Genomic DNA, 13,347 nt, shown 5'->3' with positions numbered 1-13,347 from the left:
CGCCTGCTCCAAGAAGAAATGTGTCAAACAGTATAATGACGTAAAAATGCAATAAAAATGTGACTACACCCCTTCACATTTTAAAGCATCACAGCGGGGGATATATATATGTTTTTAAATACATCCTCATGGAGCACAATAGGCTCTAAATAGGCTTTTTTGTATTTATTATTAAGGTAAGTTATATAGTCTTTCTTTAACATTTTCTGTTATTTATCTTTCTCAAGCACACTGAATGGCTTATAGGCCTATCCATGGTGTGATGTAAAATAACCTACTGGTGGGGTATTGTTAATTCATAAATTATTACTTAGACAGCTTATTTCAAACAATTGCACATTGTTACTAGCTAATTGTCAGTCAAAACCCAAATCAGCCCTGTTAAAGGCATTTCAACATCAGCAAAAAGCAAAAGAGCATGAACAGATGCACAAGTTCAAGCTCTCTCTCTCTCTCTCTCTCTCTCTCTCTCTCTCTCTCTCTTTCTCTCTCCGATACCCTCGACTGGAACAAGTTGCAATTCATACATTGATTCTTATGAGTTATGAGTCGCCATGCCTCTGTTTCCCCTGTAGCGCGCTCAACCGTTCACATTCTCCTGGTGTGACAGATTTAAATCCACAAATCTTATCTTCATGATTTGCTTGCAGACTGCCTACTCATATTGTTAGGTCTAAATAAACAAGAAATATAGCGAAAATCACAAAAAGAACAGACAACGAACGTCGGGGTAGGAGGCGCATTGAAATAATAGTGGAAACTCGGCGAGGTTTAAAATAACAGCCTCAGAGCAAGTTTGTCGCGACGGCACCACTATTTCATGTTTGCACAAACACGTCTTCGTCGTGGATATTGGGTTGCTGCGCATGTTTCAAAATGAACATTTGCCTTCGTGTTGGAGCTGTTCATTCCCCTCTCTGAGGAACGTTGCAGATGCGCTGACTGAGACTGGAAGAATATTGCGCTCCTAGTCTCTAGCGCTGATTCTTTGTCGAGGCTTATAAGCGACGCGCGGGAACACCAGCGTTCTATTTCAAAGACGCAAGTAGCCAGATCAATGCACGTTTTTCCAACCAGAACTGCACTGAAACTTAAAATTACACCAACATTTAAGCGTCATTGCGCTGCGTTGGCCTATAACACGCCATCAGTAGTCTTACGGCTACAGTAGAGAAAGGGAGAGAGGGAAAACAAAACATCACACAAATAACTTATCGTTACTTATCGGGGCCATTAAAGTGATCGTTCTTGTAAAAAGTTATCGTCCGATTTATTGACTTATCGTATATCGTGACAGACTTATATGTGAGATTATCTGCTTTTGGTGTCTGACAGTATTCGTGTGCGAGTGAACATGTATTATTGCAATTAACACATTCACTCCCAAGTCACGTAAAAATATGTTTTTGCCTCCCATGCGTTGGCTCCCAAACCGTAAAATTACGTTTTTACGTTTTTTAATGGATTCTGAATCTACACATTCTAATGCACATTCGGTGTGATTTTCGTAATAATGTGATGAACAGAACTGACATAGATCATGAAAACACCTACAAATTCAAAACTACTACAAAGTCAGGATCTGGATATTTCATCATCTGTGCATTTTATTACAGTATTTGAGTTTTATTATAGTGAATCAAACCACTTCCTGATCAAGTCACGTCTGAATTTACTTCCTAGAGCATCAAAACATGTCCTGTCAGTGCCTTGCTAGCTAGCCTGTTCCTAAACATATGATGGAAGGATAAGGAGTTTTGCTGTCATCAAGATAGGTGTAAAATGGAAGGTTGTAATGAAAAACAGCATGCAACACAGCAGGAAGTAACCTAATTCTGAGTACTTTGGCACGTCTACTTTTATCTACAGAATGAAAACTGCCAAAAAACATAAAACCCGTGACAAAAAAGGCTTTATCTCAGTTCGAATGGTGAAAAACGCTATTTCTACCTAAATCAGTGCTCGCTTAAAGTGGAATAACTTCGGAATGGAATAAGCTAGAAACTAACGGTAAAAACATACAGACAGCAGACTTTTTGGGCTTTCGAACAAGCCCTGACATGTGTCTGTGGGTTGAAGACAGTGACTGTTCAAAAAATGACAAAAAATGATGGAATTAGCTGGGAGTCTACAGCTAAAATTCCAAAAAACGGCTGGTATTGAATGTGTTAATGTCCTTATGTTTGTCCTTGTGTACTTCTACTGTGTATGTAACTTTTGACAGGGCGACCCGAACGAGTGTTGTGGGAAACCTCTCATTCGAAAAATGTACTTTACATACATCCAGACACATAATCACATTTGTATCAACTGTTGGCCTTTGAGATGAAAAACATTCTCACACCAAGTTTAGTTAAACAGCATTTTTTTCATGACGCTGTAGATTTTGTGACAAGCATGCCACGGCCACCACACTAACTATGTAATCCTACATTGTGCCCCTTCAAACAACATACCAACCATACACACCTGGCTATTCAAATCACAAACATGCATACATTTTTTGTAAAAAGTCAAAGTCAAACCCTAGTCCAACTTCCAGGTTCCATAATGTATTCCAACTTTCAGGTCCGACAATACATCTGGATTCCGGAAACTCCGTCCACATACCAACTTTCAGGTCCCATACCAGCTTTCAGGTCCAAAGGTGCATTTTGAGAAAAATTCAAACCCTTGTCCAACTCCCAGGTATCATGATGTATTCCAACTTTCAGCTCTGACAAATACATCTTGATTCTGGAAGCTACGTCCACATAACAACTTTCAGGTCCCATACCAACTTTCAGGTCCGAAAGTGGTTTTTCGCAAAAAAAGTCAAAGTCAAGTCAAATTCAAACCCTAGTCCAACTTCCAGGTCCCATAATGTATTCCAACTTTCAGGTCCGACAATATATCTGAATTCCGGAAGCTCTGTCCACATACCAACTTTCAGGTCCCATACCAACTTTAAGGTCTGACAGTGCACATACCAACTTTCAGGTCCAACAATACATCCGAATTCCGGAAACTCCGTCCACATACCAACTTTCATGTCCAATAATACATCCAAATTCCGGAAACTCCATCCACAAACCAACTTTCAGGTCCGACAGTGCATTTTGAGAAAAAGTCAAAGTCAAAGTCAAAGTAAAACCCTAGTCCAACTTCCAGGTCTCATAATGTATTCCAACTTTCTGGTCTGACAATACATCTGGATTCCGGAAGCTCTGTCCACATACCAACTTTCTGGTCCGACAATACATCCGAATTCCGGAAACTCCATCCAAATACCAACTTTCAGGTCCGACAGTGCATTTTGAGAAAAAGTCTAAGTCAAAACCTAGTCCAACTTCCAGGTCCCATAATGTATTCCAGCTTTCAGGTCCGACAATACATCCGAATTCCGGAACCTCTTTCCACATACCATCTTTGAGGTCCGACAATACTGTCCCATTCCTGGTATTACAGGTCCAACAATGTATTCCAACTTTCAGGTCAGACAATACATCAGGATTCCGGAATCTCTGTCTGGGTTAGGGGTCATGTGGTGCGTCTGGACCAATCAGAATTGATTTTCCAAAAAGTCCTTCTGGGATTCTGGAAACAGGGTCTGCGATCAGCAGCGCCACCTTGTAGTTGAAGGCTATAAACCCCTTTTAATTAGCATTTGGGTTTTTTTGGTGCTTTAAAATCGTAGGAAGGTCGTAAAAAATGTCAGATGCTCTCTAAAAATTCTTCATAAACCCCCGCACAATCTCAAATTGCGACCTGAGCTGTGTCTTTATTTGGTTGGGAGATATTTAAGGTTTTTTGGTTTTCATACCAGAAACCAGGTCCGGGATTCCGGATTCCGGGTACGAAAATCCTAACATTTCCTAATTAGGGTTAGTCTGGAAATTACACTGTATGTGACCAAGCTACTCTTGAAGTAACCCATAACCCCGCTTCGTGGTACAGTTCCCAGGGGACTGTTCCATCAACAGCGTTAAGGCCAAGTTAAGTCGCTAAACTCCACTATTTTTAGACAGAGATCTGTTCCATCAGTTGCCCTAATAATTTATGCTCCAACTCAAACCTGCTAGTTTGGAAGTTTGAGACGTGGTTTAATAAAACAGTGTTTCCACCTATAGGAAACAGGGTGACAACCTGACTGTTCCACATGTTCCAGCCAGCTTTTTATGAGTTCAAAGCAGACCATTCTCCTTAGGCCTATATAAACTTACTCTGAGGTCATCATGCCCGTGAAAACTAGGCTACAAAAACTACAATTACAATAACTACAATTAGGAGGAATTCTAATAATTGTCACATTAAAAAAATGTTAGATAATAACCTAGATCATAACCAACCAGGTGAGGGAGGTGCTGGTGTGGCCTAGTGGGCAGGTGCACTGCGTAAAACGTGGTCATGCCGGGTACAATACTTGTTCATGTTGTTGAAATGAATTTATATTCCTTCATGAACATACGTACATTTGGCTATTCTCACCTTTGAAGTCGATTTGTGGCAGATTTCATGCTCCATGAAGCAATACTGTGAAACGTAGGCCTTTAGCCTACATTTAAAGAACAGCATAGGAATTGAACGCCCTCACACCCGATTTGCAGATGCTGACACTTTTTAGGTCCTTCTTTGCAATGATTCTGCAAATGTTCGCTGGATAATAATCATCTTTCCAAGGTGCTTCATGTGCCAGCTGTTACGGAGGGATATTGTGTTAGTAGCATGAACTAGACACCACACTACCACATCCACACCACATGGGGGCACCGACTACCTTTTGAGGCTCTGTGCCTTTAAGAACAGTGGAAGCCATCTTGAAATGGAAGTGGGAGAACACCTGGGAGGTTGGCTGGTGAACTAGTGAGCAAGAGGCACCTGCTCGCACGCTGGAGCTGGTTTGGCCAGCGTTGGAGCTACCCTGCTCAGACAGCTCGCTGAGATATGGAGCCTGAACGTGTTGGGACATTTGTGGATAGGCCTACCATGGACCTTTGTATTTTATGGAAGATCGTGGGGTTTCCCTCACAATAATGAATGCTGGAGGAGAGCCAGCTGGAGAATGGCTCTGGAGACCGGGCTGTCTGACACAGACGTCCGTGCTTGCGTTTGCGCTGGGGTTCAGCAGGTATGTTGGTGGCCCTCACACCACATCCATGCACGTAGCATCATACATCACTGACACAACACGTTTTAATGCATACATAATGTTAGGAGAGTTAACAGGGAGAGAGTTTACTATCATAATACAAGCAATATAGTGTACAATGAAATGGTATAGTCCCTAAGCCAAGCCAGGTCAGGGGGCCCAAGGGGGCCAGAGGGCCAGAGGCCCCAAGGGGCCAGGCCAACTTGGCAACTTGGCTTTATTGGTTTTCTTTATTCTTCACGCTAACCTTCCCATGGTCTCATGGAGGCGCTAGAGCCTTGTGATGTCACAAGGCGTCATTTTCAATTGGGATATTGAATGAAGAAATGTCCACCAAAGTTGTTCTGCCTAGGCTGGCAGGGTGGAAACTGTTTTCTCCACGGAGCCGTCTACGAAGGGCCATTCCACAAGTGCAAGTTGAGGAAGGGAGTTTAGATATTGGAGTGTATAACAGGCTACCCTCTGTCTCTCACGGCGTGTCATTCTGTATGTGACCTCGGGCACAAACGCGAGATGCAAGTTGACCATGGTGCCATTTGGGGCAAATTGCGCGCAGTCTGGGTCGGCAGACAGCACATGTAACATGTAACTCACCCGACTCGCTTGGTAGGGTAGGTTAGTGGCCAGAGCGAGGGATAGCATCATCTTAATGGAAAGACACTTCAGGTCCACGTCCACCAATTAGGGTTCAAATGGGGCCATGCGCAACGCATCCAAAACCAGGGAGGTGTTCCATGGTGGTATGAAAGATAGAGGTAGAGGTTGGTCGGATGGAGACATCTAGCACCTTCCACAAATGTTCGCCTACAGTAGCTTAAGTAATGCTGATGTGGCATGCAGAAATAGCAACCAGATACGCCTCAACTGTGGAGGAGACCTCGCTGGTAGCAGTTCCCAGGAATAGGCTATCAACAGACAAGTACCAAGCAGTGGAAGAAAAGTTTGTTCCGAGTCACCAACGGTCAAAACTTCATTCCACCTGTAATACAATGATCTAGTGGAAGGAGCCTTAGCCCATTGGATAGTCACAATTATTAATATGAGGTTATGGGGTAGACACATACTGGACCAAACACAATACAGTGCGTAAAGGAGTTAGGCTATCTTTACTACCCACAGGCACCGACATAAGGGGGCTACCAGTAGGACAGAAAGATGTTCTGTGGAGTAGGAGCATCAGCAGGCTGACTATAGGCCCAGGGGAAATGCGTAAAGCAGCGTGTCTTACTTGAGCGAGCAATAGAAAAGCACAGCGGGAAATGGGACCAATAATCGTAAATTAGAGTTGTTATTTCGTTTTGGTTTTCTCGTTTATTACTTGTTCTGTTTTGAGTTGGGAAAAGGAAAATCAACACATTCTCCCCATTTTTTGGCCATATGGAAAACGTGAAAACAAAATATGGAGTCGTTATTTCGTTTTCCATTTGCCAGATCGAATGTAATAGTTGCATGATCGGATGATACACGGACCGTAGGCCTACCTACTGTGTCATGGATTCAGCATTCAAAATTATGCTTTGGGGCGTTCAGTCATGACTGATGGGTCGTAATCTCAGCATAGCATCACATGCGTGGCCATGTGACATTAATTTTGTCATCTCAACATTTCAAATCCCTACACAAATTGTCCATCCACCAACACCACCCCCTGCCGAAACTGAGTTGCCGTTGCTCTGAGCACACACTACAGTTCTGCCCCACTCTATTATATGGAAAAAATGGTGTGTATCGTAATGTCCAATTATCTGCCAGCTGTGAGGACTGTATAGTTCTCTTAGCATGTCCAAATACCAGGGGGGTCACAAAAGTTTACAATGGTAAAATTAGGGGTCCCTTAAGAAAAAGTTTTGGCCTTCACCAGGGCCCTCCAAGACAGGGGAGGTAGCTGAAAGAGAAGCTGAAGGAGAAAGTGAAAAACGGAATGGTGAACATGCACAGCTTCCCCTGGTATGCACAGCTCCCCCCAAATTATTCCAGCCCTTACATTCAAGAGGGATTTGTAACCCTCTGCAGATACTATTATAGCACTATTAGCACAACCACTTTTTGTTACAATTCCTCCACCCTAAAGTTATCATACAATCAAATAAAACTGTGATGGACAAATGGACAGCCAGTCAACAGACAGCAGTATGCCACTGGCCTGGCACCTTCAGATGGAAATCAATTTATCACCTTTCTCAGGAAGTGGTAGAGATGTGAAATACACATTATCATATGTGGTGTTAACCAGAAGGGTTTATTTCAGTTCAGTTTCAGTTCATTTCAGTCAGTTTAATTATTAATACAACCGAATACCTTGGTGTGCTCTGTGAGTGATGTGTGTAGTAATAAGTAATGACTGATGCTTGTCATTTCTCCCATTTTGCATGTGCAAGGGCAGCGTACCCGCTGTGCTCTGCAGACTACAATTGGCTATTCAAATGTACCGTCTCTGTAAAAACACCTTTCTACATCAACCTCACTTCACTTCACTTCACTTCAGCTGGCTCTCTCCAGGGGTGAGTTTCTCAAAAGGGAAGTTGTTAGCCTGTTAGCAACATCAGTAGTTGCCAATGGGAAAATGCATTGAAAGCAACGAAGTAGCTAATGTAGTAAGCAACTTTGGTTTCGAGAAATTCACCCCAGATCTGTGTAGTTCTGCACAGTTCCACCAGGACAACACCACAAATGCCAAAGAACGCACAAGGCTGGCCTACAGCCACAAAAGCAGAGGTGGAACGTAACGAAGTATTTTTACTTCGCTACTGTACTTAAGTAGTTTTTTCTGGAATTTGTAGTTACTTGAGTAAAAATAAAAATGCATACTTTTACTTTTACTCCGTTACATTTTTTTACAATTATCTGTACTTTTTACTCCTTACATTTCTGGAACAAGACGTCGTTATTTGTTACATTTATCTTGTGTTTTCCTGTTGTGTTGCGTATGTAGCATGACCAGGTGAACTGACAAAAATATTATTTAATCAATGAACCGACTACGCCACCAGAGATCGCTAAAGTCCCTCTAGAAATTGAATTACACACTAGTGCATCAAAGCACACAGGTTCGTAAGGAACGACAGAGACAGGATTACAGGGAACAATTACTTTCTTCTTTTTAATACTTCAGGACGTATAAAATACAACGTTAATTAAGACCACAAAATAAACAAAAAGTACATTGGCGCGGGACAGGTAGTCACACAATAATGAGTTGGCTTAGGTTTCCCCTACTGAGTAGCTTCAGTACAAGTTAACACGATGTAACACACAATTAGCACAGCAAGCACATCTAGTTGAATATAAGCATGCATGGAAGTGAATCATTAACACAGCACACAAAGTTACACTCGGCATAAGGCCTAAGCACTGCACGTGAGAAGCTACTGTGGTCCTACTGACCAGTTACAGGTGTGTGGTGTACCCGACACGGCCAACACACAATACATCAATACAATAAGAAACGAAACAGAAATCAAACGTAAATTAATCAAACAAAAGAAATAGAACACACACGTACACACGCATTCACACACACTCGACTGAGAGTCCCAGCGCTCAACGCGCGTCACCAAACACACTCTCCAACCGCACTCCATGCACGGACAGTTCCAAAGCGCGCACCGCGCGTCAAGTCTCCACACGCACACACTCGTACACAATACTTGTCGGGAGAACAAAAACAGCAGCGCGTCAAGGGCCGTTGGCCCTACATACAACGATCACAGGCTACCTGCAGACAGAAGGCATCAGGGAAAAGTATGACTAGATAGCATATTTATTAATGAACTCAATTAAGAAGACAAGTGGTGGAGAGTCCAACATACCGAATGGGCGAGGCACATCGCCTACGCAGACAGCAGCAAGGGCAACGGTGGTTAAACGGACAGGCTAGGTAAACCATGCCTAGAATGAGATGAATGCAGTGCGTGAGAGGAATGTTGCGATTAAAATATTAATCAGTCGTAGGGGAAAACTGGGACATACCAGGAGAGGTTGAGCCAATGCCCACGCCAGCAGCTCAGCTGGGACCCAAGAAGCGATTACGCTTTTGGCCAAAAGACGCACCGCAGGACCAGACAACCCCACGCGGGCTTCCACATCCCGTGGAATACAGATGCCTACGGACGCGGGCTCTCCCAGTGACAACCGAACAAAGAGCCAGATGATGACCGACCAGCCGACGCCAAGTTGAAGCAGGTGTAGCGTTTTTAAAAGAAACTAAAACCTTAGCAATTGGTGCTCCTCACTCACATGACACACCGCGCCACAGCCAATTGCCGCTGTGGCTTAAAGGCACACGCACCAATATGCTACACGTAGATATTAGAGTAGCCTCGGCAGCGGTCAGAGAGGCGGGACCAAGCACAGCATGCTCGCTTTGAATCAGAGCAGCACGTGACTGTTTTGACAATTGAGCACATTTTGCTGTCGTATACAGCCAGTTTTCTGACTTTCCGGCGACTTTCTAGCGACCGTCTTCTAGGTGTCTGGAATACGTGCGGAGAGTAGCTAGCTTCACTATTGAAGTTAAATGCGCAGCATCAGCAACAAGAGAAAGCTGTCTGCCGGCACGTTGATGTTCCTTATTCTGAATGACAGCAAATACTTTGCGCATGAGGCAGAAAAAAATATAACGGTGCTGGAAAACATTACAGAACCCATGCACCCGTGTCCATACAGGCTACAGTAAAAAAAAAAAAAAAAAAAAAAAGGAGAAGTGAAATCGCTATGTTAACACTGGAGCGCGTTCTCTCTCTCTCTCTCTCTCTCTCTCTCTCTCTCTCTCTCTCTCTCTCTCTCTCTCTCTCTCTCTGCCCGGGGTTTTTGTTTTGTTTTTAAACGACAACTTGCTTGTCTCATAAGCACCCATTTGCTCCTTATTTGTAATTAGGCCTGTGGCTGATATTAGCCAACTGTAGGCTGTGCATTGTTTGTGGATGCAATATTCTCTTTGTTTCTCAGGTCACTGTTGGTCAGTTCTGGGAACTTGGGCCTACATATTGTCATATTGTCATATTGTCAATGCCATTTCAATTAAATAGGCTACAAATCTGCTTAGGCTACCTCAGTCTAGGCTCTTTCAGTTTAAGATTTTAATGGAATGACATGTTTTGGCCCTCTTCCAAACTGACACCAGACAGAAAAGATACTTTAAAAAATTAATAATAACAGGACTCCATAGTCATGTTCAAATAGAACTGAAAACAGTTGCAGAGACTGTTTCCTATTGGATCAAGTTGGCATACTTGGACAAAGACGCCCATTGTGTGAGTAGCCGACTTTTACTTAAGTAAATTTTTGGCGTACAACTTTTACATTCACTTCAATAATTTTTTCGCAGGGTACTTCTACTTTTACTTAAGTACACAACTTCAGTACTTCTTCCACCTCTGCACAAAAGTTGAACTTGGCATGGATGGGTGATTATCACGAAGACCTTTACATTAAAAGATTTTGTTACACTACACAATGTTTTGGATTTGTACAACATCATGTATTCAAGTATCACACTGCATTACACCTATTAGCGGGCCTGGATTAATATGGCTTGTGGTCCCTAGGCTACAGCTTGTTGGGGCCCCCAGTAGGGAAAATTTCAAGACAAATTTACATAGACCATGTCTACCAACTGTACTCAACAATTCTGCCATTTTTCACTTTTGAGCAATCAGGGGCCACAGAACACAAGTGAGCACTGCACACAACGAAATTGCATTCATGCCTCACCCGTGCAAGGGAGCTGCCCCCAATGGGGCCCGTAAGGGAGCAATGCGGCAGCACGGTGCCATGCTCAGAGTTCCTTAGTCATGGAGGAGGATGGGGGAGATCACTGGTTAATTACTCCCCCCATCAACCTGTTGGGTCAGGAGTCGAACCGGCAACCTTTGGGCTACAAGTCTGACACCTTATCCGCTTATTAATAAATGTATAGAAACATGCACATCAAAACGTAACATATAGTCAGTATATGGAATTAATATACTGTAGCATACTTAAGATAATGTATGAATAATAGATGTATTGGTGCATGTACAATAAAACAGAACTGCAAATGTATATAAGGGGGGATATTCTGTACATATGCTGAATAAGTAATTACATTTGTCCTGTAGTATGTATTGTCAAAAAGTGTGAGCTTCACATTTATGTGCACATTTCAAGCCATTACAGTGTTTGGACCACATCTGATATTGCAAATGGGGGAAAAAAAACTCAGTGTGGCAGGAAGCAATCTAATCCAATGTAAAATGATACAGGCATGTGCTCCTGCTTTGTCTATCGCTAATAGACCTAAAACAAACTTAAAGCACCTGTGCTCAGACCTACACTGTTTTGGGTTGATGACGGCTTTCATTGCATGTTGTGTCTCGACGAGAAACTACAGGCTGTGTAAGCTAAGTAGAAAACAAAATAAACATAATGTTAAAGGATTTTTTTCTTCGCCCTATTTGTGTAGTTGTTTGCGTCCTCCTTGTTATTTATAGAGGTACAAGAAAAAATATTTGTAAAAGTCAAATGTTTTTATAGTATTAGTAAAGTATTACAGTGGTAGTAAACGGACTTGTTTTATTCCCAAACTAAGGGCCATGGGGATAGGCTCTACCTACAGTGCTGTGAATTCCACCGTGAACAGCACAGAAGGTTTGGACTTCTTTTGCACCCAGCTAACTGCCGTTCCTTTGTTAACAAGTATCTTCAGCATGGTCTGTGTGTGCGTGGGTGCGCCTGCCAGCGTATGGCTCCTGTGGGTGCTCGCTCAGAGGCAGCCAGGCAGTGGCGAATCCAACAACAAAGACAGCTACATGCTCAGCCTCACCGTGATGGACCTCATCTACAACTTGTTCAGATTTGTTGACGTTCTAAACATGATGGTTTGGTACAGTCGCAGCATTTTGAAGGCAAGCACTTTCCTCGACGGCTTCAACCTAACTGGACGGCCGATCATGATGGCTGCAAGGTGTGTCGACTGCTACCTGGCCGTGGTTCGCCCCATCGTCTACATGAGGGTAAAGCAGACCAGGTACCGACAGGTCGTCTGTGCATTCGTCTGGGTCTTTACCGTGGCTTCAGGCCTGGTGGTGATGACTCAAATGTATGCAGTGCACCCAATTGTCTGGACAATCCCGAGATTCCTGGCCATTGCCACCATAGCCTGCTCTGATCTCCTCGTCCTGTACACCCTGAAGAAGCCAGATCCTTCTGGAAGGAGTGAAATCCACCCACAGAAGCAAAGGGCCATGCAGACCATCACCAACAGCTTCGCCATGACCCTGGTGTCATACCTGCCACCGCTCATTGCTATGACGCTTGCATACATATTTGATCTGAGTGTACAACGATTATACTGTAATGTCGAGCTACCCACTTCAGTCTTCTCCATGCTGGGAAGTACCATCTTGCCTCTGCTTTGCCTGGGAAATTTAGGAAGGCTGGAGGGTCTGAGAACATTTATTTTCAGACAAAGTGTTTGAATGTAACTTTGCAATCAGTTGGTCAGTTGGTTTTGGTAACACTTTATTTTACAGTTTTTATTTTTAGTATAGCTGTATGTATGAGCATGGCATATTATTATATGTACAGCCTGGCATAATAAGTCCCCACCAAAAAAAGTCATACACAATAATATGCTAATAGACATTTTGAATTAATCACATAGAGGCGATACAACATCCTGGTTTAAATGAAGATATTTATTTTACTTGTTTTTTACAATGTATGCGCAATGGGGTTATGATGTGGTGTTTTCTACTTTTATGTTTTTCTTCTGTAATGTTTTTGCTTTTTCTACAACTTTATTGATCTAGATACCTCTGCCAAGAAAGTTGTGTTTTCGGTCGCGTTGGTTTGTCTGTCTATTTGTTTGTCAGCAGGATAACTCAAAAAGTTATGAACGGATTTGGATGAAACTTTGTGGAGTTGTTGGAAATGTCATAAGGAACAAGTGATTACGTTTTGATGGTTATTTTTTAAAGTTTCTTCACCATTGCAGGATGGGGTGAATTTCTACATTCGAGTTTCTAATTCCACAAAAAGAAGGTAGAAAGACTTGAAAAAAATAGTGTGTAACATAGTCAAATGTTCTATTGAACAGCTTCCTTGGCGGAGGTCTGCACTCTCCGAGCGCATTTATAGTTTATGTTCAAGCAGGCTTATTTTTTTAAAAGATGCATTCGTTTGGGGGGTGGGGGTGTTTTCTAGGGTGTCACATGACCCTGATGTCACTTTATAGGTGA

At 42.8% G+C, this 13,347-nt stretch overlaps 1 long non-coding RNA gene across 1 annotated transcript; it reads right to left on the bottom strand.

Annotated features, from left to right (window-relative positions):
• Positions 1 to 8,227: 8,227 nt before the first annotated feature.
• Positions 8,228 to 9,407, bottom strand: LOC134467358 (uncharacterized). The gene is made up of 3 exons (XR_010038522.1): positions 9,098 to 9,407; positions 8,938 to 9,016; positions 8,228 to 8,843 (listed from the first exon to the last, which is right to left on the bottom strand). It is a non-coding gene; the product is annotated as an uncharacterized LOC134467358 (long non-coding RNA).
• Positions 9,408 to 13,347: the final 3,940 nt, after the last annotated feature.

The sequence above is a fragment of the Engraulis encrasicolus genome, chromosome 17 (genome assembly GCF_034702125.1).
Source record: "Engraulis encrasicolus isolate BLACKSEA-1 chromosome 17, IST_EnEncr_1.0, whole genome shotgun sequence".
NCBI classification, from domain to species: Eukaryota; Metazoa; Chordata; class Actinopteri; order Clupeiformes; family Engraulidae; genus Engraulis; species Engraulis encrasicolus.
This window is presented reverse-complemented; position numbering and strand designations above follow the sequence as displayed.